At 57.5% G+C, this 20,248-nt stretch overlaps 47 non-coding genes across 47 annotated transcripts in view; all 47 read left to right on the top strand.

The window, feature by feature from the left end:
* The first annotated feature begins 360 nt into the window (after nucleotides 1-360).
* On the top strand, nucleotides 361-432 carry TRNAP-UGG (transfer RNA proline (anticodon UGG)). Its single transcript has one exon. It is a non-coding gene; the product is annotated as a tRNA-Pro (tRNA).
* Nucleotides 433-823: 391 nt separating this feature from the next.
* On the top strand, nucleotides 824-895 carry TRNAP-AGG (transfer RNA proline (anticodon AGG)). The gene has a single exon. It is a non-coding gene; the product is annotated as a tRNA-Pro (tRNA).
* A 140-nt stretch (nucleotides 896-1,035) lies between these two features.
* On the top strand, nucleotides 1,036-1,123 carry TRNAP-CGG (transfer RNA proline (anticodon CGG)). The gene is given in 2 exon segments: nucleotides 1,036-1,071; nucleotides 1,088-1,123. It is a non-coding gene; the product is annotated as a tRNA-Pro (tRNA).
* Nucleotides 1,124-1,537: 414 nt separating this feature from the next.
* Nucleotides 1,538-1,609, top strand: TRNAP-UGG (transfer RNA proline (anticodon UGG)). Its single transcript has one exon. It is a non-coding gene; the product is annotated as a tRNA-Pro (tRNA).
* A 392-nt stretch (nucleotides 1,610-2,001) lies between these two features.
* Nucleotides 2,002-2,073, top strand: TRNAP-AGG (transfer RNA proline (anticodon AGG)). The gene has a single exon. It is a non-coding gene; the product is annotated as a tRNA-Pro (tRNA).
* A 140-nt stretch (nucleotides 2,074-2,213) lies between these two features.
* Nucleotides 2,214-2,285, top strand: TRNAP-CGG (transfer RNA proline (anticodon CGG)). The gene has a single exon. It is a non-coding gene; the product is annotated as a tRNA-Pro (tRNA).
* Nucleotides 2,286-2,699: 414 nt separating this feature from the next.
* TRNAP-UGG (transfer RNA proline (anticodon UGG)) lies at nucleotides 2,700-2,771 on the top strand. The gene has a single exon. It is a non-coding gene; the product is annotated as a tRNA-Pro (tRNA).
* Nucleotides 2,772-3,158: 387 nt separating this feature from the next.
* TRNAP-UGG (transfer RNA proline (anticodon UGG)) lies at nucleotides 3,159-3,230 on the top strand. Its single transcript has one exon. It is a non-coding gene; the product is annotated as a tRNA-Pro (tRNA).
* A 387-nt stretch (nucleotides 3,231-3,617) lies between these two features.
* On the top strand, nucleotides 3,618-3,689 carry TRNAP-AGG (transfer RNA proline (anticodon AGG)). The gene has a single exon. It is a non-coding gene; the product is annotated as a tRNA-Pro (tRNA).
* A 140-nt stretch (nucleotides 3,690-3,829) lies between these two features.
* Nucleotides 3,830-3,901, top strand: TRNAP-CGG (transfer RNA proline (anticodon CGG)). Its single transcript has one exon. It is a non-coding gene; the product is annotated as a tRNA-Pro (tRNA).
* A 414-nt stretch (nucleotides 3,902-4,315) lies between these two features.
* Nucleotides 4,316-4,387, top strand: TRNAP-UGG (transfer RNA proline (anticodon UGG)). The gene has a single exon. It is a non-coding gene; the product is annotated as a tRNA-Pro (tRNA).
* Nucleotides 4,388-4,779: 392 nt separating this feature from the next.
* On the top strand, nucleotides 4,780-4,851 carry TRNAP-AGG (transfer RNA proline (anticodon AGG)). Its single transcript has one exon. It is a non-coding gene; the product is annotated as a tRNA-Pro (tRNA).
* Nucleotides 4,852-4,991: 140 nt separating this feature from the next.
* Nucleotides 4,992-5,063, top strand: TRNAP-CGG (transfer RNA proline (anticodon CGG)). The gene has a single exon. It is a non-coding gene; the product is annotated as a tRNA-Pro (tRNA).
* Nucleotides 5,064-5,477: 414 nt separating this feature from the next.
* Nucleotides 5,478-5,549, top strand: TRNAP-UGG (transfer RNA proline (anticodon UGG)). The gene has a single exon. It is a non-coding gene; the product is annotated as a tRNA-Pro (tRNA).
* Nucleotides 5,550-5,941: 392 nt separating this feature from the next.
* Nucleotides 5,942-6,013, top strand: TRNAP-AGG (transfer RNA proline (anticodon AGG)). Its single transcript has one exon. It is a non-coding gene; the product is annotated as a tRNA-Pro (tRNA).
* A 140-nt stretch (nucleotides 6,014-6,153) lies between these two features.
* On the top strand, nucleotides 6,154-6,225 carry TRNAP-CGG (transfer RNA proline (anticodon CGG)). Its single transcript has one exon. It is a non-coding gene; the product is annotated as a tRNA-Pro (tRNA).
* A 900-nt stretch (nucleotides 6,226-7,125) lies between these two features.
* On the top strand, nucleotides 7,126-7,210 carry TRNAP-UGG (transfer RNA proline (anticodon UGG)). The gene has a single exon. It is a non-coding gene; the product is annotated as a tRNA-Pro (tRNA).
* Nucleotides 7,211-7,602: 392 nt separating this feature from the next.
* Nucleotides 7,603-7,674, top strand: TRNAP-CGG (transfer RNA proline (anticodon CGG)). The gene has a single exon. It is a non-coding gene; the product is annotated as a tRNA-Pro (tRNA).
* A 414-nt stretch (nucleotides 7,675-8,088) lies between these two features.
* TRNAP-UGG (transfer RNA proline (anticodon UGG)) lies at nucleotides 8,089-8,160 on the top strand. Its single transcript has one exon. It is a non-coding gene; the product is annotated as a tRNA-Pro (tRNA).
* A 391-nt stretch (nucleotides 8,161-8,551) lies between these two features.
* On the top strand, nucleotides 8,552-8,623 carry TRNAP-AGG (transfer RNA proline (anticodon AGG)). The gene has a single exon. It is a non-coding gene; the product is annotated as a tRNA-Pro (tRNA).
* Nucleotides 8,624-8,763: 140 nt separating this feature from the next.
* Nucleotides 8,764-8,835, top strand: TRNAP-CGG (transfer RNA proline (anticodon CGG)). Its single transcript has one exon. It is a non-coding gene; the product is annotated as a tRNA-Pro (tRNA).
* A 414-nt stretch (nucleotides 8,836-9,249) lies between these two features.
* TRNAP-UGG (transfer RNA proline (anticodon UGG)) lies at nucleotides 9,250-9,321 on the top strand. The gene has a single exon. It is a non-coding gene; the product is annotated as a tRNA-Pro (tRNA).
* Nucleotides 9,322-9,713: 392 nt separating this feature from the next.
* TRNAP-AGG (transfer RNA proline (anticodon AGG)) lies at nucleotides 9,714-9,785 on the top strand. The gene has a single exon. It is a non-coding gene; the product is annotated as a tRNA-Pro (tRNA).
* A 140-nt stretch (nucleotides 9,786-9,925) lies between these two features.
* Nucleotides 9,926-9,997, top strand: TRNAP-CGG (transfer RNA proline (anticodon CGG)). Its single transcript has one exon. It is a non-coding gene; the product is annotated as a tRNA-Pro (tRNA).
* Nucleotides 9,998-10,411: 414 nt separating this feature from the next.
* TRNAP-UGG (transfer RNA proline (anticodon UGG)) lies at nucleotides 10,412-10,483 on the top strand. The gene has a single exon. It is a non-coding gene; the product is annotated as a tRNA-Pro (tRNA).
* A 392-nt stretch (nucleotides 10,484-10,875) lies between these two features.
* Nucleotides 10,876-10,947, top strand: TRNAP-AGG (transfer RNA proline (anticodon AGG)). Its single transcript has one exon. It is a non-coding gene; the product is annotated as a tRNA-Pro (tRNA).
* Nucleotides 10,948-11,087: 140 nt separating this feature from the next.
* TRNAP-CGG (transfer RNA proline (anticodon CGG)) lies at nucleotides 11,088-11,159 on the top strand. The gene has a single exon. It is a non-coding gene; the product is annotated as a tRNA-Pro (tRNA).
* An 877-nt stretch (nucleotides 11,160-12,036) lies between these two features.
* Nucleotides 12,037-12,108, top strand: TRNAP-AGG (transfer RNA proline (anticodon AGG)). The gene has a single exon. It is a non-coding gene; the product is annotated as a tRNA-Pro (tRNA).
* A 140-nt stretch (nucleotides 12,109-12,248) lies between these two features.
* TRNAP-CGG (transfer RNA proline (anticodon CGG)) lies at nucleotides 12,249-12,320 on the top strand. The gene has a single exon. It is a non-coding gene; the product is annotated as a tRNA-Pro (tRNA).
* Nucleotides 12,321-12,734: 414 nt separating this feature from the next.
* On the top strand, nucleotides 12,735-12,806 carry TRNAP-UGG (transfer RNA proline (anticodon UGG)). Its single transcript has one exon. It is a non-coding gene; the product is annotated as a tRNA-Pro (tRNA).
* Nucleotides 12,807-13,198: 392 nt separating this feature from the next.
* On the top strand, nucleotides 13,199-13,270 carry TRNAP-AGG (transfer RNA proline (anticodon AGG)). The gene has a single exon. It is a non-coding gene; the product is annotated as a tRNA-Pro (tRNA).
* Nucleotides 13,271-13,410: 140 nt separating this feature from the next.
* On the top strand, nucleotides 13,411-13,482 carry TRNAP-CGG (transfer RNA proline (anticodon CGG)). Its single transcript has one exon. It is a non-coding gene; the product is annotated as a tRNA-Pro (tRNA).
* A 414-nt stretch (nucleotides 13,483-13,896) lies between these two features.
* On the top strand, nucleotides 13,897-13,968 carry TRNAP-UGG (transfer RNA proline (anticodon UGG)). Its single transcript has one exon. It is a non-coding gene; the product is annotated as a tRNA-Pro (tRNA).
* A 392-nt stretch (nucleotides 13,969-14,360) lies between these two features.
* Nucleotides 14,361-14,432, top strand: TRNAP-AGG (transfer RNA proline (anticodon AGG)). The gene has a single exon. It is a non-coding gene; the product is annotated as a tRNA-Pro (tRNA).
* Nucleotides 14,433-14,572: 140 nt separating this feature from the next.
* On the top strand, nucleotides 14,573-14,644 carry TRNAP-CGG (transfer RNA proline (anticodon CGG)). The gene has a single exon. It is a non-coding gene; the product is annotated as a tRNA-Pro (tRNA).
* Nucleotides 14,645-15,058: 414 nt separating this feature from the next.
* Nucleotides 15,059-15,130, top strand: TRNAP-UGG (transfer RNA proline (anticodon UGG)). Its single transcript has one exon. It is a non-coding gene; the product is annotated as a tRNA-Pro (tRNA).
* Nucleotides 15,131-15,522: 392 nt separating this feature from the next.
* On the top strand, nucleotides 15,523-15,594 carry TRNAP-AGG (transfer RNA proline (anticodon AGG)). The gene has a single exon. It is a non-coding gene; the product is annotated as a tRNA-Pro (tRNA).
* Nucleotides 15,595-15,734: 140 nt separating this feature from the next.
* Nucleotides 15,735-15,806, top strand: TRNAP-CGG (transfer RNA proline (anticodon CGG)). The gene has a single exon. It is a non-coding gene; the product is annotated as a tRNA-Pro (tRNA).
* Nucleotides 15,807-16,220: 414 nt separating this feature from the next.
* TRNAP-UGG (transfer RNA proline (anticodon UGG)) lies at nucleotides 16,221-16,292 on the top strand. The gene has a single exon. It is a non-coding gene; the product is annotated as a tRNA-Pro (tRNA).
* A 392-nt stretch (nucleotides 16,293-16,684) lies between these two features.
* Nucleotides 16,685-16,756, top strand: TRNAP-AGG (transfer RNA proline (anticodon AGG)). The gene has a single exon. It is a non-coding gene; the product is annotated as a tRNA-Pro (tRNA).
* Nucleotides 16,757-16,896: 140 nt separating this feature from the next.
* TRNAP-CGG (transfer RNA proline (anticodon CGG)) lies at nucleotides 16,897-16,968 on the top strand. The gene has a single exon. It is a non-coding gene; the product is annotated as a tRNA-Pro (tRNA).
* A 414-nt stretch (nucleotides 16,969-17,382) lies between these two features.
* Nucleotides 17,383-17,454, top strand: TRNAP-UGG (transfer RNA proline (anticodon UGG)). Its single transcript has one exon. It is a non-coding gene; the product is annotated as a tRNA-Pro (tRNA).
* Nucleotides 17,455-17,846: 392 nt separating this feature from the next.
* On the top strand, nucleotides 17,847-17,918 carry TRNAP-AGG (transfer RNA proline (anticodon AGG)). Its single transcript has one exon. It is a non-coding gene; the product is annotated as a tRNA-Pro (tRNA).
* Nucleotides 17,919-18,058: 140 nt separating this feature from the next.
* On the top strand, nucleotides 18,059-18,130 carry TRNAP-CGG (transfer RNA proline (anticodon CGG)). Its single transcript has one exon. It is a non-coding gene; the product is annotated as a tRNA-Pro (tRNA).
* Nucleotides 18,131-19,507: 1,377 nt separating this feature from the next.
* TRNAP-AGG (transfer RNA proline (anticodon AGG)) lies at nucleotides 19,508-19,579 on the top strand. The gene has a single exon. It is a non-coding gene; the product is annotated as a tRNA-Pro (tRNA).
* Nucleotides 19,580-19,719: 140 nt separating this feature from the next.
* On the top strand, nucleotides 19,720-19,791 carry TRNAP-CGG (transfer RNA proline (anticodon CGG)). The gene has a single exon. It is a non-coding gene; the product is annotated as a tRNA-Pro (tRNA).
* Nucleotides 19,792-20,205: 414 nt separating this feature from the next.
* The window catches only part of TRNAP-UGG (transfer RNA proline (anticodon UGG)), a 72-nt gene continuing 29 nt past the window's right edge, over nucleotides 20,206-20,248 (top strand). Inside the window, exon 1 of the tRNA in view lies at nucleotides 20,206-20,248. This exon is cut by the window's right edge and continues 29 nt beyond it. This is a non-coding gene — a tRNA (tRNA-Pro).

Raw genomic sequence — 20,248 nt, 5'->3', positions numbered from 1 at the left:
CAATGGTCTTGCTCGAGGGCATTCCAATCCGTGTCACGTACCCACGGGTGCTTCTCAACAAGGGTCTTGCTTGTTTCCGCCGCCTCGCAGCCTTTTTTGCGAATGGGACTTGATGATCGCGCCGAGGAAGCTCTTTCTTTGCTCGTGGTGGACTGCCATGGCTCGACTTCTCCAGGAAGGTGCGAGGCGTCTTTGGCTGGCTGGCCTTTTCACCGCTCTGTTCCTCTTCTCTTTCTGTCGCGCGGCCATGCTCGACTCCTCCTGCCTCTTTGGACTCCAGTGTCAGATCTTGTTTTTGCTGCAGCCTGTGCCAAATGGTGGCGCTGAGCCAGGTGCCTCGCAGCCCTTGCCTCCGTCGCTGGCTCGTTGGTCTAGGGGTATGATTCTCGCTTTGGGTGCGAGAGGTCCCGGGTTCAAATCCCGGACGAGCCCATGCTTGTGGAAGTCTTTGTTGCAGGTCTGTTGCATGCTGGGCTTCCTCCCGCAGGCTCATCTGTTGCATGGATTTTCTTGCAACTGACTGCTGGGAAGGCGGCATGTGCTGCCCGTCCCCAGGAAACCCCGACCACCCAACCAAGCCCGGACCTGTGGCAGATTTTGACCCCACGCACGCGGATCTCCACTTGTTTTGAGCTCTTTCGCTCCAAAAACATATGTTGGAGATTGCTGCTCGTTAAAATTCGCATGCGTCTCTCAGGGACTTTTTTTTTTCCCTGTGGATGTTCCATGAGAGAGCCACGCTTTTCTCTGGAGATGCCAGGCAGGTGCTTCAGTTGGCAGTGCTGGCTACGCCATACAAATTGCAAAGCGCCGCTCTGTCGCTGGCTCGTTGGTCTAGGGGTATGATTCTCGCTTAGGGTGCGAGAGGTCCCGGGTTCAAATCCCGGACGAGCCCCACTCTTTCTCTGCGGGGGAACCAGAGTGCTCATCTCCTTTTGCCCTCCCCCTGTTAGCTAAACCGCTCCGGCTGCAACTTGTGGCCGAGCCTACAAAGGTGAGAGAATCGACGCTGCTGCACGGCACGCACCAAACGTTGGCTCGTTGGTCTAGGGGTATGATTCTCGCTTCGGGTGCGAGAGGTCCCGGGTGCGAGAGGTCCCGGGTTCAAATCCCGGACGAGCCCTCGCTGGTGTGTGCCTCGTGTGCCCCTCTCTCCACACGTGGCAGTGCGCTTTTGCAATGGTCTTGCTCGAGGGCACTCCAATCCGTGTCACGTACCCACGGGTGCTTCTCAACAAGGGTCTTGCTCGTTTCCGCTGCCTCGCAGCCTTTTTTGCGAATGGGACTTGATGATCGCGCCGAGGAAGCTCTTTCTTTGCTCGTGGTGGACTGCCATGGCTCGACTTCTCCAGGAAGGTGCGAGGCGTCTTTGGCTGGCTGGCCTTTTCACCGCTCTGTTCCTCTTCTCTTTCTGTCGCACGGCCACGCTCGACTCCTCCTGCCTCTTTGGACTCCAGTGTCAGATCTTGTTTTTGCTGCAGCCTGTGCCAAATGGTGGCGCTGAGCCAGGTGCCTCGCAGCCCTTGCCTCCGTCGCTGGCTCGTTGGTCTAGGGGTATGATTCTCTCTTTGGGTGCGAGAGGTCCCGGGTTCAAATCCCGGACGAGCCCATGCTTGTGGAAGTCTTTGTTGCAGGTCTGTTGCATGCTGGGCTTCCTCCCGCAGGCTCATCTGTTGCATGGATTTTCTTGCAACTGACTGCTGGGAAGGCGGCATGTGCCGCCCGTCCCCAGGAAACCCCGACCACCCAACCAAGCCCGGACCTGTGGCAGATTTTGACCCCACGCACGCGGATCTCCACTTGTTTTGAGCTCTTTCGCTCCAAAAACATATGTTGGAGATTGCTGCTCGTTAAAATTCGCATGCGTCTCTCAGGGACTTTTTTTTTTTCCCTGTGGATGTTCCATGAGAGAGCCACGCTTTTCTCTGGAGATGCCAGGCAGGTGCTTCAGTTGGCAGTGCTGGCTACGCCATACAAATTGCAAAGCACCGCTCTGTCGCTGGCTCGTTGGTCTAGGGGTATGATTCTCGCTTAGGGTGCGAGAGGTCCCGGGTTCAAATCCCGGACGAGCCCCACTCTTTCTCTGCGGGGGAACCAGAGTGCTCATCTCCTTTTGCCCTCCCCCTGTTAGCTAAACCGCTCCGGCTGCTGCTTGTGGCCGAGCCTACTAAGGTGAGAGAATCGACGCTGCTGCACGGCACGCACCAAACGTTGGCTCGTTGGTCTAGGGGTATGATTCTCGCTTCGGGTGCGAGAGGTCCCGGGTTCAAATCCCGGACGAGCCCTCGCTGGTGTGTGCCTCGTGTGCCCCTCTCTCCACACGTGGCAGTGCGCTTTTGCAATGGTCTTGCTCGAGGGCACTCCAATCTGTGTCACGTACCCACGGGTGCTTCTCAACAAGGGTCTTGCTCGTTTCCGCCGCCTCGCAGCCTTTTTTGCGAATGGGACTTGATGATCGCGCCGAGGAAGCTCTTTCTTTGCTCGTGGTGGACTGCCATGGCTCGACTTCTCCAGGAAGGTGCGAGGCGTCTTTGGCTGGCTGGCCTTTTCACCGCTCTGTTCCTCTTCTCTTTCTGTCGCGCGGCCACGCTCGACTCCTCCTGCCTCTTTGGACTCCAGTGTCAGATCTTGTTTTTGCTGCAGCCTGTGCCAAATGGTGGCGCTGAGCCAGGTGCCTCGCAGCCCTTGCCTCCGTCGCTGGCTCGTTGGTCTAGGGGTATGATTCTCGCTTTGGGTGTGAGAGGTCCCGGGTTCAAATCCCGGACGAGCCCATGCTTGTGGAAGTCTTTGTTGCAGGTCTTTGTTGCAGGTCTGTTGCATGCTGGGCTTCCTCCCGCAGGCTCATCTGTTGCATGGATTTTCTTGCAACTGACTGCTGGGAAGGCGGCATGTGCCGCCCGTCCCCAGGAAACCCCGACCACCCAACCAAGCCCGGACCTGTGGCAGATTTTGACCCCACGCACGCGGATCTCCACTTGTTTTGAGCTCTTTCGCTCCAAAAACATATGTTGGAGATTGCTGCTCGTTAAAATTCGCATGCGTCTCTCAGGGACTTTTTTTTTTTCCCTGTGGATGTTCCATGAGAGAGCCACGCTTTTCTCTGGAGATGCCAGGCAGGTGCTTCAGTTGGCAGTGCTGGCTACGCCATACAAATTGCAGGCTCGTTGGTCTAGGGGTATGATTCTCGCTTTGGGTGCAAGAGGTCCCGGGTTCAAATCCCGGACGAGCCCATGCTTGTGGAAGTCTTTGTTGCAGGTCTGTTGCATGCTGGGCTTCCTCCCGCAGGCTCATCTGTTGCATGGATTTTCTTGCAACTGACTGCTGGGAAGGCGGCATGTGCCGCCCGTCCCCAGGAAACCCCGACCAACCAAGCCCGGACCTGTGGCAGATTTTGACCCCACGCACGCGGATCTCCACTTGTTTTGAGCTCTTTCGCTCCAAAAACATATGTTGGAGATTGCTGCTCGTTAAAATTCGCATGCGTCTCTCAGGGACTTTTTTTTTTCCCTGTGGATGTTCCATGAGAGAGCCACGCTTTTCTCTGGAGATGCCAGGCAGGTGCTTCAGTTGGCAGTGCTGGCTACGCCATACAAATTGCAAAGCGCCGCTCTGTCGCTGGCTCGTTGGTCTAGGGGTATGATTCTCGCTTAGGGTGCGAGAGGTCCCGGGTTCAAATCCCGGACGAGCCCCACTCTTTCTCTGCGGGGGAACCAGAGTGCTCATCTCCTTTTGCCCTCCCCCTGTTAGCTAAACCGCTCCGGCTGCTGCTTGTGGCCGAGCCTACAAAGGTGAGAGAATCGACGCTGCTGCACGGCACGCACCAAACGTTGGCTCGTTGGTCTAGGGGTATGATTCTCGCTTCGGGTGCGAGAGGTCCCGGGTTCAAATCCCGGACGAGCCCTCGCTGGTGTGTGCCTCGTGTGCCCCTCTCTCCACACGTGGCAGTGCGCTTTTGCAATGGTCTTGCTCGAGGGCACTCCAATCCGTGTCACGTACCCACGGGTGCTTCTCAACAAGGGTCTTGCTCGTTTCCGCCGCCTCGCAGCCTCTTTTGCGAATGGGACTTGATGATCGCGCCGAGGAAGCTCTTTCTTTGCTCGTGGTGGACTGCCATGGCTCGACTTCTCCAGGAAGGTGCGAGGCGTCTTTGGCTGGCTGGCCTTTTCACCGCTCTGTTCCTCTTCTCTTTCTGTCGCGCGGCCACGCTCGACTCCTCCTGCCTCTTTGGACTCCAGTGTCAGATCTTGTTTTTGCTGCAGCCTGTGCCAAATGGTGGCGCTGAGCCAGGTGCCTCGCAGCCCTTGCCTCCGTCGCTGGCTCGTTGGTCTAGGGGTATGATTCTCGCTTTGGGTGCGAGAGGTCCCGGGTTCAAATCCCGGACGAGCCCATGCTTGTGGAAGTCTTTGTTGCAGGTCTGTTGCATGCTGGGCTTCCTCCCGCAGGCTCATCTGTTGCATGGATTTTCTTGCAACTGACTGCAGGGAAGGCGGCATGTGCCGCCCGTCCCCAGGAAACCCCGACCACCCAACCAAGCCCGGACCTGTGGCAGATTTTGACCCCACGCACGCGGATCTCCACTTGTTTTGAGCTCTTTCGCTCCAAAAACATATGTTGGAGATTGCTGCTCGTTAAAATTCGCATGCGTCTCTCAGGGACTTTTTTTTTTTCCCTGTGGATGTTCCATGAGAGAGCCACGCTTTTCTCTGGAGATGCCAGGCAGGTGCTTCAGTTGGCAGTGCTGGCTACGCCATACAAATTGCAAAGCGCCGCTCTGTTGCTGGCTCGTTGGTCTAGGGGTATGATTCTCGCTTAGGGTGCGAGAGGTCCCGGGTTCAAATCCCGGACGAGCCCCACTCTTTCTCTGCGGGGGAACCAGAGTGCTTATCTCCTTTTGCCCTCCCCCTGTTAGCTAAACCGATCCGGCTGCTGCTTGTGGCCGAGCCTACAAAGGTGAGAGAATCGACGCTGCTGCACGGCACGCACCAAACGTTGGCTCGTTGGTCTAGGGGTATGATTCTTGCTTCGGGTGCGAGAGGTCCCGGGTTCAAATCCCGGACGAGCCCTCGCTGGTGTGTGCCTCGTGTACCCCTCTCTCCACACGTGGCAGTGCGCTTTTGCAATGGTCTTGCTCGAGGGCACTCCAATCCGTGTCACGTACCCACGGGTGCTTCTCAACAAGGGTCTTGCTCGTTTCCGCCGCCTCGCAGCCTTTTTTGTGAATGGGACTTGATGATCGCGCCGAGGAAGCTCTTTCTTTGCTCGTGGTGGACTACCATGGCTCGACTTCTCCAGGAAGGTGCGAGGCGTCTTTGGCTGGCTGGCCTTTTCACCGCTCTGTTCCTCTTCTCTTTCTGTCGCGCGGCCACGCTCGACTCCTCCTGCCTCTTTGGACTCCAGTGTCAGATCTTGTTTTTGCTGCAGCCTGTGCCAAATGGTGGCGCTGAGCCAGGTGCCTCGCAGCCCTTGCCTCCGTCGCTGGCTCGTTGGTCTAGGGGTATGATTCTCGCTTTGGGTGCGAGAGGTCCCGGGTTCAAATCCCGGACGAGCCCATGCTTGTGGAAGTCTTTGTTGCAGGTCTGTTGCATGCTGGGCTTCCTCCCGCAGGCTCATCTGTTGCATGGATTTTCTTGCAACTGACTGCTGGGAAGGCGGCATGTGCCGCCCGTCCCCAGGAAACCCCGACCACCCAACCAAGCCCGGACCTGTGGCAGATTTTGACCCCACGCACGCGGATCTCCACTTGTTTTGAGCTCTTTCGCTCCAAAAACATATGTTGGAGATTGCTGCTCGTTAAAATTCGCATGCGTCTCTCAGGGACTTTTTTTTTTTCCCTGTGGATGTTCCATGAGAGAGCCACGCTTTTCTCTGGAGATGCCAGGCAGGTGCTTCAGTTGGCAGTGCTGGCTACGCCATACAAATTGCAAAGCACCGCTCTGTCGCTGGCTCGTTGGTCTAGGGGTATGATTCTCGCTTAGGGTGCGAGAGGTCCCGGGTTCAAATCCCGGACGAGCCCCACTCTTTCTCTGCGGGGGAACCAGAGTGCTCATCTCCTTTTGCCCTCCCCCTGTTAGCTAAACCGCTCCGGCTGCTCCTTGTGGCCGAGCCTACAAAGGTGAGAGAATCGACGCTGCTGCACGGCACGCACCAAACGTTGGCTCGTTGGTCTAGGGGTATGATTCTTGCTTCGGGTGCGAGAGGTCCCGGGTTCAAATCCCGGACGAGCCCTCGCTGGTGTGTGCCTCGTGTGCCCCTCTCTCCACACGTGGCAGTGCGCTTTTGCAATGGTCTTGCTCGAGGGCACTCCAATCCGTGTCACGTACCCACGGGTGCTTCTCAACAAGGGTCTTGCTCGTTTCCGCCGCCTCGCAGCCTTTTTTGCGAATGGGACTTGATGATCGCGCCGAGGAAGCTCTTTCTTTGCTCGTGGTGGACTGCCATGGCTCGACTTCTCCAGGAAGGTGCGAGGCGTCTTTGGCTGGCTGGCCTTTTCACCGCTCTGTTCCTCTTCTCTTTCTGTCGCGCGGCCACGCTCGACTCCTCCTGCCTCTTTGGACTCCAGTGTCAGATCTTGTGTTTGCTGCAGCCTGTGCCAAATGGTGGCGCTGAGCCAGGTGCCTCGCAGCCCTTTCCTCCGTCGCTGGCTCGTTGGTCTAGGGGTATGATTCTCGCTTTGGGTGCGAGAGGTCCCAAGTTCAAATCCCGGACGAGCCCTTGCTGGTGTGTGCCTCGTGTGCCCCTCTCTCCACACGTGGCAGTGCGCTTTTGCAATGGTCTTGCTCGAGGGCACTCCAATCCGTGTCACGTACCCACGGATGCTTCTCAACAAGGGTCTTGCTCGTTTCCGCCGCCTCGCAGCCTTTTTTGCGAATGGGACTTGATGATCGCGCCGAGGAAGCTCTTTCTTTGCTCGTGGTGGACTGCCATGGCTCGACTTCTCCAGGAAGGTGCGAGGCGTCTTTGGCTGGCTGGCCTTTTCACCGCTCTGTTCCTCTTCTCTTTCTGTCGCGCGGCCACGCTCGACTCCTCCTGCCTCTTTGGACTCCAGTGTCAGATCTTGTTTTTGCTGCAGCCTGTGCCAAATGGTGGCGCTGAGCCAGGTGCCTCGCAGCCCTTGCCTCCGTCGCTGGCTCGTTGGTCTAGGGGTATGATTCTCGCTTTGGGTGCGAGAGGTCCTGGGTTCAAGTCCCGGGTTCAAATCCCGGACGAGCCCATGCTTGTGGAAGTCTTTGTTGCAGGTCTGTTGCATGCTGGGCTTCCTCCCGCAGGCTCATCTGTTGCATGGATTTTCTTGCAACTGACTGCTGGGAAGGCGGCATGTGCCGCCCGTCCCCAGGAAACCCCGACCACCCAACCAAACCCGGACCTGTGGCAGATTTTGACCCCACGCACGCGGATCTCCACTTGTTTTGAGCTCTTTCGCTCCAAAAACATATGTTGGAGATTGCTGCTCGTTAAAATTCGCATGCGTCTCTCAGGGACTTTTTTTTTTTCCCTGTGGATGTTCCATGAGAGAGCCACGCTTTTCTCTGGAGATGCCAGGCAGGTGCTTCAGTTGGCAGTGCTGGCTACGCCATACAAATTGCAAAGCGCCGCTCTGTCGCTGGCTCGTTGGTCTAGGGGTATGATTCTCGCTTCGGGTGCGAGAGGTCCCGGGTTCAAATCCCGGACGAGCCCTCGCTGGTGTGTGCCTCGTGTGCCCCTCTCTCCACACGTGGCAGTGCGCTTTTGCAATGGTCTTGCTCGAGGGCACTCCAATCCGTGTCACGTACCCACGGGTGCTTCTCAACAAGGGTCTTGCTCGTTTCCGCCGCCTCGCAGCCTTTTTTGCGAATGGGACTTGATGATCGCGCCGAGGAAGCTCTTTCTTTGCTCGTGGTGGACTGCCATGGCTCGACTTCTCCAGGAAGGTGCGAGGCGTCTTTGGCTGGCTGGCCTTTTCACCGCTCTGTTCCTCTTCTCTTTCTGTCGCGCGGCCACGCTCGACTCCTCCTGCCTCTTTGGACTCCAGTGTCAGATCTTGTTTTTGCTGCAGCCTGTGCCAAATGGTGGCGCTGAGCCAGGTGCCTCGCAGCCCTTGCCTCCGTCGCTGGCTCGTTGGTCTAGGGGTATGATTCTCGCTTTGGGTGCGAGAGGTCCTGGGTTCAAATCCCGGATGAGCCCATGCTTGTGGAAGTCTTTGTTGCAGGTCTGTTGCATGCTGGGCTTCCTCCCGCAGGCTCATCTGTTGCATGGATTTTCTTGCAACTGACTGCTGGGAAGGCGGCATGTGCCGCCCGTCCCCAGGAAACCCCGACCACCCAACCAAGCCCGGACCTGTGGCAGATTTTGACCCCACGCACGCGGATCTCCACTTGTTTTGAGCTCTTTCGCTCCAAAAACATATGTTGGAGATTGCTGCTCGTTAAAATTCGCATGCGTCTCTCAGGGACTTTTTTTTTTCCCTGTGGATGTTCCATGAGAGAGCCACGCTTTTCTCTGGAGATGCCAGGCAGGTGCTTCAGTTGGCAGTGCTGGCTACGCCATACAAATTGCAAAGCGCTGCTCTGTCGCTGGCTCGTTGGTCTAGGGGTATGATTCTCGCTTAGGGTGCGAGAGGTCCCGGGTTCAAATCCCGGACGAGCCCCACTCTTTCTCTGCGGGGGAACCAGAGTGCTCATCTCCTTTTGCCCTCCCCCTGTTAGCTAAACCGCTCCGTATGCTCCTTGTGGCCGAGCCTACAAAGGTGAGAGAATCGACGCTGCTGCAAGGCACGCACCAAACGTTGGCTCGTTGGTCTAGGGGTATGATTCTCGCTTCGGGTGCGAGAGGTCCCGGGTTCAAATCCCGGACGAGCCCTCGCTGGTGTGTGCCTCGTGTGCCCCTCTCTCCACACGTGGCAGTGCGCTTTTGCAATGGTCTTGCTCGAGGGCACTCCAATCCGTGTCACGTACCCACGGGTGCTTCTCAACAAGGGTCTTGCTCGTTTCCGCCGCCTCGCAGCCTTTTTTGCGAATGGGAGTTGATGATCGCGCCGAGGAAGCTCTTTCTTTGCTCGTGGTGGACTGCCATGGCTCGACTTCTCCAGGAAGGTGCGAGGCGTCTTTGGCTGGCTGGCTTTTTCACCGCTCTGTTCCTCTTCTCTTTCTGTCGCGCGGCCACGCTCGACTCCTCCTGCCTCTTTGGACTCCAGTGTCAGATCTTGTTTTTGCTGCAGCCTGTGCCAAATGGTGGCGCTGAGCCAGGTGCCTCGCAGCCCTTGCCTCCGTCGCTGGCTCGTTGGTCTAGGGGTATGATTCTCGCTTTGGGTGCGAGAGGTCCCGGGTTCAAATCCCGGACGAGCCCATGCTTGTGGAAGTCTTTGTTGCAGGTCTGTTGCATGCTGGGCTTCCTCCCGCAGGCTCATCTGTTGCATGGATTTTCTTGCAACTGACTGCTGGGAAGGCGGCATGTGCCGCCCGTCCCCAGGAAACCCCGACCACCCAACCAAGCCCGGACCTGTGGCAGATTTTGACCCCACGCACGCGGATCTCCACTTGTTTTGAGCTCTTTCGCTCCAAAAACATATGTTGGAGATTGCTGCTCGTTAAAATTCGCATGCGTCTCTCAGGGACTTTTTTTTTTTCCCTGTGGATGTTCCATGAGAGAGCCACGCTTTTCTCTGGAGATGCCAGGCAGGTGCTTCAGTTGGCAGTGCTGGCTACGCCATACAAATTGCAAAGCGCCGCTCTGTCGCTGGCTCGTTGGTCTAGGGGTATGATTCTCGCTTAGGGTGCGAGAGGTCCCGGGTTCAAATCCCGGACGAGCCCCACTCTTTCTCTGCGGGGGAACCAGAGTGCTCATCTCCTTTTGCCCTCCCCCTGTTAGCTAAACCGCTCCGGCTGCTCCTTGTGGCCGAGCCTACAAAGGTGAGAGAATCGACGCTGCTGCACGGCACGCACCAAACGTTGGCTCGTTGGTCTAGGGGTATGATTCTCGCTTCGGGTGCGAGAGGTCCCGGGTTCAAATCCCGGACGAGCCCTCGCTGGTGTGTGCCTCGTGTGCCCCTCTCTCCACACGTGGCAGTGCGCTTTTGCAATGGTCTTGCTCGAGGGCACTCCAATCCGTGTCACGTACCCACGGGTGCTTCTCAACAAGGGTCTTGCTCGTTTCCGCCGCCTCGCAGCCTTTTTTGCGAATGGGACTTGATGATCGCGCCGAGGAAGCTCTTTCTTTGCTCGTGGTGGACTGCCATGGCTCGACTTCTCCAGGAAGGTGCGAGGCGTCTTTGGCTGGCTGGCCTTTTCACCGCTCTGTTCCTCTTCTCTTTCTGTCGCGCGGCCACGCTCGACTCCTCCTGCCTCTTTGGACTCCAGTGTCAGATCTTGTTTTTGCTGCAGCCTGTGCCAAATGGTGGCGCTGAGCCAGGTGCCTCGCAGCCCTTGCCTCTGTCGCTGGCTCGTTGGTCTAGGGGTATGATTCTCGCTTTGGGTGCGAGAGGTCCCGGGTTCAAATCCCGGACGAGCCCATGCTTGTGGAAGTCTTTGTTGCAGGTCTGTTGCATGCTGGGCTTCCTCCCGCAGGCTCATCTGTTGCATGGATTTTCTTGCAACTGACTGCTGGGAAGGCGGCATGTGCCGCCCGTCCCCAGGAAACCCCGACCACCCAACCAAGCCCGGACCTGTGGCAGATTTTGACCCCACGCACGCGGATCTCCACTTGTTTTGAGCTCTTTCACTCCAAAAACATATGTTGGAGATTGCTGCTCGTTAAAATTCGCATGCGTCTCTCAGGGACTTTTTTTTTTTCCCTGTGGATGTTCCATGAGAGAGCCACGCTTTTCTCTGGAGATGCCAGGCAGGTGCTTCAGTTGGCAGTGCTGGCTACGCCATACAAATTGCAAAGCACCGCTCTGTCGCTGGCTCGTTGGTCTAGGGGTATGATTCTCGCTTAGGGTGCGAGAGGTCCCGGGTTCAAATCCCGGACGAGCCCCACTCTTTCTCTGCGGGGGAACCAGAGTGCTCATCTCCTTTTGCCCTCCCCCTGTTAGCTAAACCGCTCCGGCTGCTGCTTGTGGCCGAGCCTACAAAGGTGAGAGAATCGACGCTGCTGCACGGCACGCACCAAACGTTGGCTCGTTGGTCTAGGGGTATGATTCTCGCTTCGGGTGCGAGAGGTCCCGGGTTCAAATCCCGGACGAGCCCTCGCTGGTGTGTGCCTCGTGTGCCCCTCTCTCCACACGTGGCAGTGCGCTTTTGCAATGGTCTTGCTCGAGGGCACTCCAATCCGTGTCACGTACCCACGGGTGCTTCTCAACAAGGGTCTTGCTCGTTTCCGCCGCCTCGCAGCCTTTTTTGCGAATGGGACTTGATGATCGCGCCGAGGAAGCTCTTTCTTTGCTCGTGGTGGACTGCCATGGCTCGACTTCTCCAGGAAGGTGCGAGGCGTCTTTGGCTGGCTGGCCTTTTCACCGCTCTGTTCCTCTTCTCTTTCTGTCGCGCGGCCACGCTCGACTCCTCCTGCCTCTTTGGACTCCAGTGTCAGATCTTGTTTTTGCTGCAGCCTGTGCCAAATGGTGGCGCTGAGCCAGGTGCCTCGCAGCCCTTGCCTCCGTCGCTGGCTCGTTGGTCTAGGGGTATGATTCTCGTTTGGGTGCGAGAGGTCCCGGGTTCAAATCCCGGACGAGCCCATGCTTGTGGAAGTCTTTGTTGCAGGTCTGTTGCATGCTGGGCTTCCTCCCGCAGGCTCATCTGTTGCATGGATTTTCTTGCAACTGACTGCTGGGAAGGCGGCATGTGCCGCCCATCCCCAGGAAACCCCGACCACCCAACCAAGCCCGGACCTGTGGCAGATTTTGACCCCACGCACGCGGATCTCCACTTGTTTTGAGCTCTTTCGCTCCAAAAACATATGTTGGAGATTGCTGCTCGTTAAAATTCGCATGCGTCTCTCAGGGACTTTTTTTTTTTCCCTGTGGATGTTCCATGAGAGAGCCACGCTTTTCTCTGGAGATGCCAGGCAGGTGCTTCAGTTGGCAGTGCTGGCTACGCCATACAAATTGCAAAGCGCCGCTCTGTCGCTGGCTCGTTGGTCTAGGGGTATGATTCTCGCTTAGGGTGCGAGAGGTCCCGGGTTCAAATCCCGGACGAGCCCCACTCTTTCTCTGCGGGGGAACCAGAGTGCTCATCTCCTTTTGCCCTCCCCCTGTTAGCTAAACCGCTCCGGCTGCTGCTTGTGGCCGAGCCTACAAAGGTGAGAGAATCGACGCTGCTGCACGGCACGCACCAAACGTTGGCTCGTTGGTCTAGGGGTATGATTCTCGCTTCGGGTGCGAGAGGTCCCGGGTTCAAATCCCGGACGAGCCCTCGCTGGTGTGTGCCTCGTGTGCCCCTCTCTCCACACGTGGCAGTGCGCTTTTGCAATGGTCTTGCTCGAGGGCACTCCAATCCGTGTCACGTACCCACGGGTGCTTCTCAACAAGGGTCTTGCTCGTTTCCGCCGCCTCGCAGCCTTTTTTGCGAATGGGACTTGATGATCGCGCCGAGGAAGCTCTTTCTTTGCTCGTGGTGGACTGCCATGGCTCGACTTCTCCAGGAAGGTGCGAGGCGTCTTTGGCTGGCTGGCCTTTTCACCGCTCTGTTCCTCTTCTCTTTCTGTCGCGCGGCCACGCTCGACTCCTCCTGCCTCTTTGGACTCCAGTGTCAGATCTTGTTTTTGCTGCAGCCTGTGCCAAATGGTGGCGCTGAGCCAGGTGCCTCGCAGCCCTTGCCTCCGTCGCTGGCTCGTTGGTCTAGGGGTATGATTCTCGCTTTGGGTGCGAGAGGTCCCGGGTTCAAATCCCGGACGAGCCCATGCTTGTGGAAGTCTTTGTTGCAGGTCTGTTGCATGCTGGGCTTCCTCCCGCAGGCTCATCTGTTGCATGGATTTTCTTGCAACTGACTGCTGGGAAGGCGGCATGTGCCGCCCGTCCCCAGGAAACCCCGACCACCCAACCAAGCCCGGACCTGTGGCAGATTTTGACCCCACGCACGCGGATCTCCACTTGTTTTGAGCTCTTTCGCTCCAAAAACATATGTTGGAGATTGCTGCTCGTTAAAATTCGCATGCGTCTCTCAGGGACTTTTTTTTTTTCCCTGTGGATGTTCCATGAGAGAGCCACGCTTTTCTCTGGAGATGCCAGGCAGGTGCTTCAGTTGGCAGTGCTGGCTACGCCATACAAATTGCAAAGCGCCGCTCTGTCGCTGGCTTGTTGGTCTAGGGGTATGATTCTCGCTTAGGGTGCGAGAGGTCCCGGGTTCAAATCCCGGACGAGCCCCGCTCTTTCTCTGCGGGGGAACCAGAGTGCTCATCTCCTTTTGCCCTCCCCCTGTTAGCTAAACCGCTCCGGCTGCTGCTTGTGGCCGAGCCTACAAAGGTGAGAGAATCGACGCTGCTGCACGGCACACACCAAACGTTGGCTCGTTGGTCTAGGGGTATGATTCTTGCTTCGGGTGCGAGAGGTCCCGGGTTCAAATCCCGGACGAGCCCTCGCTGGTGTGTGCCTCGTGTGCCCCTCTCTCCACACGTGGCAGTGCGCTTTTGCAATGGTCTTGCTCGAGGGCACTCCAATTCGTGTCACGTACCCACGGGTGCTTCTCAACAAGGGTCTTGCTCGTTTCCGCCGCCTCGCAGCCTTTTTTGCGAATGGGACTTGATGATCGCGCCGAGGAAGCTCTTTCTTTGCTCGTGGTGGACTGCCATGGCTCGACTTCTCCAGGAAGGTGCGAGGCGTCTTTGGCTGGCTGGCCTTTTCACCGCTCTGTTCCTCTTCTCTTTCTGTCGCGCGGCCACGCTCGACTCCTCCTGCCTCTTTGGACTCCAGTGTCAGATCTTGTTTTTGCTGCAGCCTGTGCCAAATGGTGGCGCTGAGCCAGGTGCCTCGCAGCCCTTGCCTCTGTCGCTGGCTCGTTGGTCTAGGGGTATGATTCTCGCTTTGGGTGCGAGAGGTCCCGGGTTCAAATCCCGGACGAGCCCATGCTTGTGGAAGTCTTTGTTGCAGGTCTGTTGCATGCTGGGCTTCCTCCCGCAGGCTCATCTGTTGCATGGATTTTCTTGCAACTGACTGCTCGGAAGGCGGCATTTGCCGCCCGTCCCCAGGAAACCCCGACCACCCAACCAAGCCCGGACCTGTGGCAGATTTTGACCCCACGCACGCGGATCTCCACTTGTTTTGAGCTCTTTCGCTCCAAAAACATATGTTGGAGATTGCTGCTCGTTAAAATTCGCATGCGTCTCTCAGGGACTTTTTTTTTTTCTCTGTGGATGTTCCATGAGAGAGCCACGCTTTTCTCTGGAGATGCCAGGCAGGTGCTTCAGTTGGCAGTGCTGGCTACGCCATACAAATTGCAAAGCGCCGCTCTGTCGCTGGCTCGTTGGTCTAGGGGTATGATTCTCGCTTAGGGTGCGAGAGGTCCCGGGTTCAAATCCCGGACGAGCCCCACTCTTTCTCTGCGGGGGAACCAGAGTGCTTATCTCCTTTTGCCCTCCCCCTGTTAGCTAAACCGCTCCGGCTGCTGCTTGTGGCCGAGCCTACAAAGGTGAGAGAATCGACGCTGCTGCACGGCACGCACCAAACGTTGGCTCGTTGGTCTAGGGGTATGATTCTCGCTTCGGGTGCGAGAGGTCCCGGGTTCAAATCCCGGACGAGCCCTCGCTGGTGTGTGCCTCGTGTGCCCCTCTCTCCACACGTGGCAGTGCGCTTTTGCAATGGTCTTGCTCGAGGGCACTCCAATCCGTGTCACGTACCCACGGGTGCTTCTCAACAAGGGTCTTGCTCGTTTCCGCCGCCTCGCAGCCTTTTTTGCGAATGGGACTTGATGATCGCGCCGAGGAAGCTCTTTCTTTGCTCGTGGTGGACTGCCATGGCTCGACTTCTCCAGGAAGGTGCGAGGCGTCTTTGGCTGGCTGGCCTTTTCACCGCTCTGTTCCTCTTCTCTTTCTGTCGCGCGGCCACGCTCGACTCCTCCTGCCTCTTTGGACTCCAGTGTCAGATCTTGTTTTTGCTGCAGCCTGTGCCAAATGGTGGCGCTGAGCCAGGTGCCTCGCAGCCCTTGCCTCCGTCGCTGGCTCGTTGGTCTAGGGGTATGATTCTCGCTTTGGGTGCGAGAGGTCCCGGGTTCAAATCCCGGACGAGCCCATGCTTGTGGAAGTCTTTGTTGCAGGTCTGTTGCATGCTGGGCTTCCTCCCGCAGGCTCATCTGTTGCATGGATTTTCTTGCAACTGACTGCTGGGAAGGCGGCATGTGCCGCCCGTCCCCAGGAAACCCCGACCACCCAACCAAGCCCGGACCTGTGGCAGATTTTGACCCCACGCACGCGGATCTCCACTTGTTTTGAGCTCTTTCGCTCCAAAAACATATGTTGGAGATTGCTGCTCGTTAAAATTCGCATGCGTCTCTCAGGGACTTTTTTTTTTTCCCTGTGGATGTTCCATGAGAGAGCCACGCTTTTCTCTGGAGATGCCAGGCAGGTGCTTCAGTTGGCAGTGCTGGCTACGCCATACAAATTGCAAAGCGCCGCTCTGTCGCTGGCTCGTTGGTCTAGGGGTATGATTCTCGCTTAGGGTGCGAGAGGTCCCGGGTTCAAATCCCGGACGAGCCCCACTCTTTCTCTGCGGGGGAACCAGAGTGCTCATCTCCTTTTGCCCTCCCCCTGTTAGCTAAACCGCTCCGGCTGCTGCTTGTGGCCGAGCCTACAAAGGTGAGAGAATCGACGCTGCTGCACGGCACGCACCAAACGTTGGCTCGTTGGTCTAGGGGTATGATTCTCGCTTCGGGTGCGAGAGGTCCCGGGTTCAAATCCCGGACGAGCCCTCGCTGGTGTGTGCCTCGTGTGCCCCTCTCTCCACACGTGGCAGTGCGCTTTTGCAATGGTCTTGCTCGAGGGCACTCCAATCCGTGTCACGTACCCACGGGTGCTTCTCAACAAGGGTCTTGCTCGTTTCCGCCGCCTCGCAGCCTTTTTTGCGAATGGGACTTGATGATCGCGCCGAGGAAGCTCTTTCTTTGCTCGTGGTGGACTGCCATGGCTCGACTTCTCCAGGAAGGTGCGAGGCGTCTTTGGCTGGCTGGCCTTTTCACCGCTCTGTTCCTCTTCTCTTTCTGTCGCGCGGCCACGCTCGACTCCTCCTGCCTCTTTGGACTCCAGTGTCAGATCTTGTTTTTGCTGCAGCCTGTGCCAAATGGTGGCGCTGAGCCAGGTGCCTCGCAGCCCTTGCCTCTGTCGCTGGCTCGTTGGTCTAGGGGTATGATTCTCGCTTTGGGTGCGAGAGGTCCCGGGTTCAAATTCCGGACGAGCCCATGCTTGTGGAAGTCTTTGTTGCAGGTCTGTTGCATGCTGGGCTTCCTCCCGCAGGCTCATCTGTTGCATGGATTTTCTTGCAACTGACTGCTCGGAAGGCGGCATTTGCCGCCCGTCCCCAGGAAACCCCGACCACCCAACCAAGCCCGGACCTGTGGCAGATTTTGACCCCACGCACGCGGATCTCCACTTGTTTTGAGCTCTTTCGCTCCAAAAACATATGTTGGAGATTGCTGCTCGTTAAAATTCGCATGCGTCTCTCAGGGACTTTTTTTTTTTCCCTGTGGATGTTCCATGAGAGAGCCACGCTTTTCTCTGGAGATGCCAGGCAGGTGCTTCAGTTGGCAGTGCTGGCTACGCCATACAAATTGCAAAGCGCCGCTCTGTCGCTGGCTCGTTGGTCTAGGGGTATGATTCTCGCTTAGGGTGCGAGAGGTCCTGGGTTCAAATCCCGGACGAGCCCCACTCTTTCTCTGCGGGGGAACCAGAGTGCTTATCTCCTTTTGCCCTCCCCCTGTTAGCTAAACCGCTCCGGCTGCTGCTTGTGGCCGAGCCTACAAAGGTGAGAGAATCGACGCTGCTGCACGGCACGCACCAAACGTTGGCTCGTTGGTCTAGGGGTATGATTCTCGCTTCGGGTGCGAGAGGTCCCGGGTTCAAATCCCGGACGAGCCCTCGCTGGTGTGTGCCTCGTGTGCCCCTCTCTCCACACGTGGCAGTGCGCTTTTGCAATGGTCTTGCTCGAGGGCACTCCAATCCGTGTCACGTACCCACGGGTGCTTCTCAACAAGGGTCTTGCTCGTTTCCGCCGCCTCGCAGCCTTTTTTGCGAATGGGACTTGATGATCGCGCCGAGGAAGCTCTTTCTTTGCTCGTGGTGGACTGCCATGGCTCGACTTCTCCAGGAAGGTGCGAGGCGTCTTTGGCTGGCTGGCCTTTTCACCGCTCTGTTCCTCTTCTCTTTCTGTCGCGCGGCCACGCTCGACTCCTCCTGCCTCTTTGGACTCCAGTGTCAGATCTTGTTTTTGCTGCAGCCTGTGCCAAATGGTGGCGCTGAGCCAGGTGCCTCGCAGCCCTTGCCTCCGTCGCTGGCTCGTTGGTCTAGGGGTATGATTCTCGCTTTGGGTGCGAGAGGTCCCGGGTTCAAATCCCGGACGAGCCCATGCTTGTGGAAGTCTTTGTTGCAGGTCTGTTGCATGCTGGGCTTCCTCCCGCAGGCTCATCTGTTGCATGGATTTTCTTGCAACTGACTGCTGGGAAGGCGGCATGTGCCGCCCGTCCCCAGGAAACCCCGACCACCCAACCAAGCCCGGACCTGTGGCAGATTTTGACCCCACGCACGCGGATCTCCACTTGTTTTGAGCTCTTTCGCTCCAAAAACATATGTTGGAGATTGCTGCTCGTTAAAATTCGCATGCGTCTCTCAGGGACTTTTTTTTTTTCCCTGTGGATGTTCCATGAGAGAGCCACGCTTTTCTCTGGAGATGCCAGGCAGGTGCTTCAGTTGGCAGTGCTGGCTACGCCATACAAATTGCAAAGCGCCGCTCTGTCGCTGGCTCGTTGGTCTAGGGGTATGATTCTCGCTTAGGGTGCGAGAGGTCCCGGGTTCAAATCCCGGACGAGCCCCACTCTTTCTCTGCGGGGGAACCAGAGTGCTCATCTCCTTTTGCCCTCCCCCTGTTAGCTAAACCGCTCCGGCTGCTGCTTGTGGCCGAGCCTACAAAGGTGAGAGAATCGACGCTGCTGCACGGCACGCACCAAACGTTGGCTCGTTGGTCTAGGGGTATGATTCTTGCTTCGGGTGCGAGAGGTCCCGGGTTCAAATCCCGGACGAGCCCTCGCTGGTGTGTGCCTCGTGTGCCCCTCTCTCCACACGTGGCAGTGCGCTTTTGCAATGGTCTTGCTCGAGGGCACTCCAATCCGTGTCACGTACCCACGGGTGCTTCTCAACAAGGGTCTTGCTCGTTTCCGCCGCCTCGCAGCCTTTTTTGCGAATGGGACTTGATGATCGCGCCGAGGAAGCTCTTTCTTTGCTCGTGGTGGACTGCCATGGCTCGACTTCTCCAGGAAGGTGCGAGGCGTCTTTGGCTGGCTGGCCTTTTCACCGCTCTGTTCCTCTTCTCTTTCTGTCGCGCGGCCACGCTCGACTCCTCCTGCCTCTTTGGACTCCAGTGTCAGATCTTGTGTTTGCTGCAGCCTGTGCCAAATGGTGGCGCTGAGCCAGGTGCCTCGCAGCCCTTTCCTCCGTCGCTGGCTCGTTGGTCTAGGGGTATGATTCTCGCTTTGGGTGCGAGAGGTCCCAAGTTCAAATCCCGGACGAGCCCTCGCTGGTGTGTGCCTCGTGTGCCCCTCTCTCCACACGTGGCAGTGCGCTTTTGCAATGGTCTTGCTCGAGGGCACTCCAATCCGTGTCACGTACCCACGGGTGCTTCTCAACAAGGGTCTTGCTCGTTTCCGCCGCCTCGCAGCCTTTTTTGCGAATGGGACTTGATGATCGCGCCGAGGAAGCTCTTTCTTTGCTCGTGGTGGACTGCCATGGCTCGACTTCTCCAGGAAGGTGCGAGGCGTCTTTGGCTGGCTGGCCTTTTCACCGCTCTGTTCCTCTTCTCTTTCTGTCGCGCGGCCACGCTCGACTCCTCCTGCCTCTTTGGACTCCAGTGTCAGATCTTGTTTTTGCTGCAGCCTGTGCCAAATGGTGGCGCTGAGCCAGGTGCCTCGCAGCCCTTGCCTCCGTCGCTGGCTCGTTGGTCTAGGGGTATGATTCTCGCTTTGGGTGCGAGAAGTCCTGGGTTCAAGTCCCGGGTTCAAATCCCGGACGAGCCCATGCTTGTGGAAGTCTTTGTTGCAGGTCTGTTGCATGCTGGGCTTCCTCCCGCAGGCTCATCTGTTGCATGGATTTTCTTGCAACTGACTGCTGGGAAGGCGGCATGTGCCGCCCGTCCCCAGGAAACCCCGACCACCCAACCAAACCCGGACCTGTGGCAGATTTTGACCCCACGCACGCGGATCTCCACTTGTTTTGAGCTCTTTCGCTCCAAAAACATATGTTGGAGATTGCTGCTCGTTAAAATTCGCATGCGTCTCTCAGGGACTTTTTTTTTTTCCCTGTGGATGTTCCATGAGAGAGCCACGCTTTTCTCTGGAGATGCCAGGCAGGTGCTTCAGTTGGCAGTGCTGGCTACGCCATACAAATTGCAAAGCGCCGCTCTGTCGCTGGCTCGTTGGTCTAGGGGTATGATTCTCGCTTAGGGTGCGAGAGGTCCCGGGTTCAAATCCTGGACGAGCCCCACTCTTTCTCTGCGGGGGAACCAGAGTGCTCATCTCCTTTTGCCCTCCCCCTGTTAGCTAAACCGCTCCGGCTGCTGCTTGTGGCCGAGCCTACAAAGGTGAGAGAATCGACGCTGCTGCACGGCACGCACCAAACGTTGGCTCGTTGGTCTAGGGGTATGATTCTCGCTTCGGGTGCGAGAGGTCCCGGGTTCAAATCCCGGACGAGCCCTCGCTGGTGTGTGCCTCGTGTGCCCCTCTCTCCACACGTGGCAGTGCGCTTTTGCAATGGTCTTGCTCGAGGGCACTCCAATCCGTGTCACGTACCCACGGGTGCTTCTCAACAAGGGTCTTGCTCGTTTCCGCCGCCTCGCAGCCTTTTTTGCGAATGGGACTTGATGATCGCGCCGAGGAAGCTCTTTCTTTGCTCGTGGTGGACTGCCATGGCTCGACTTCTCCAGGAAGGTGCGAGGCGTCTTTGGCTGGCTGGCCTTTTCACCGCTCTGTTCCTCTTCTCTTTCTGTCGCGCGGCCACGCTCGACTCCTCCTGCCTCTTTGGACTCCAGTGTCAGATCTTGTTTTTGCTGCAGCCTGTGCCAAATGGTGGCGCTGAGCCAGGTGCCTCGCAGCCCTTGCCTCCGTTGCTGGCTCGTTGGTCTAGGGGTATGATTCTCGCTGTGGGTGCGAGA

This window comes from Ranitomeya variabilis, chromosome 4 (assembly GCF_051348905.1).
Source record: "Ranitomeya variabilis isolate aRanVar5 chromosome 4, aRanVar5.hap1, whole genome shotgun sequence".
NCBI classification, from domain to species: domain Eukaryota; kingdom Metazoa; phylum Chordata; class Amphibia; order Anura; family Dendrobatidae; genus Ranitomeya; species Ranitomeya variabilis.
This window is presented reverse-complemented; position numbering and strand designations above follow the sequence as displayed.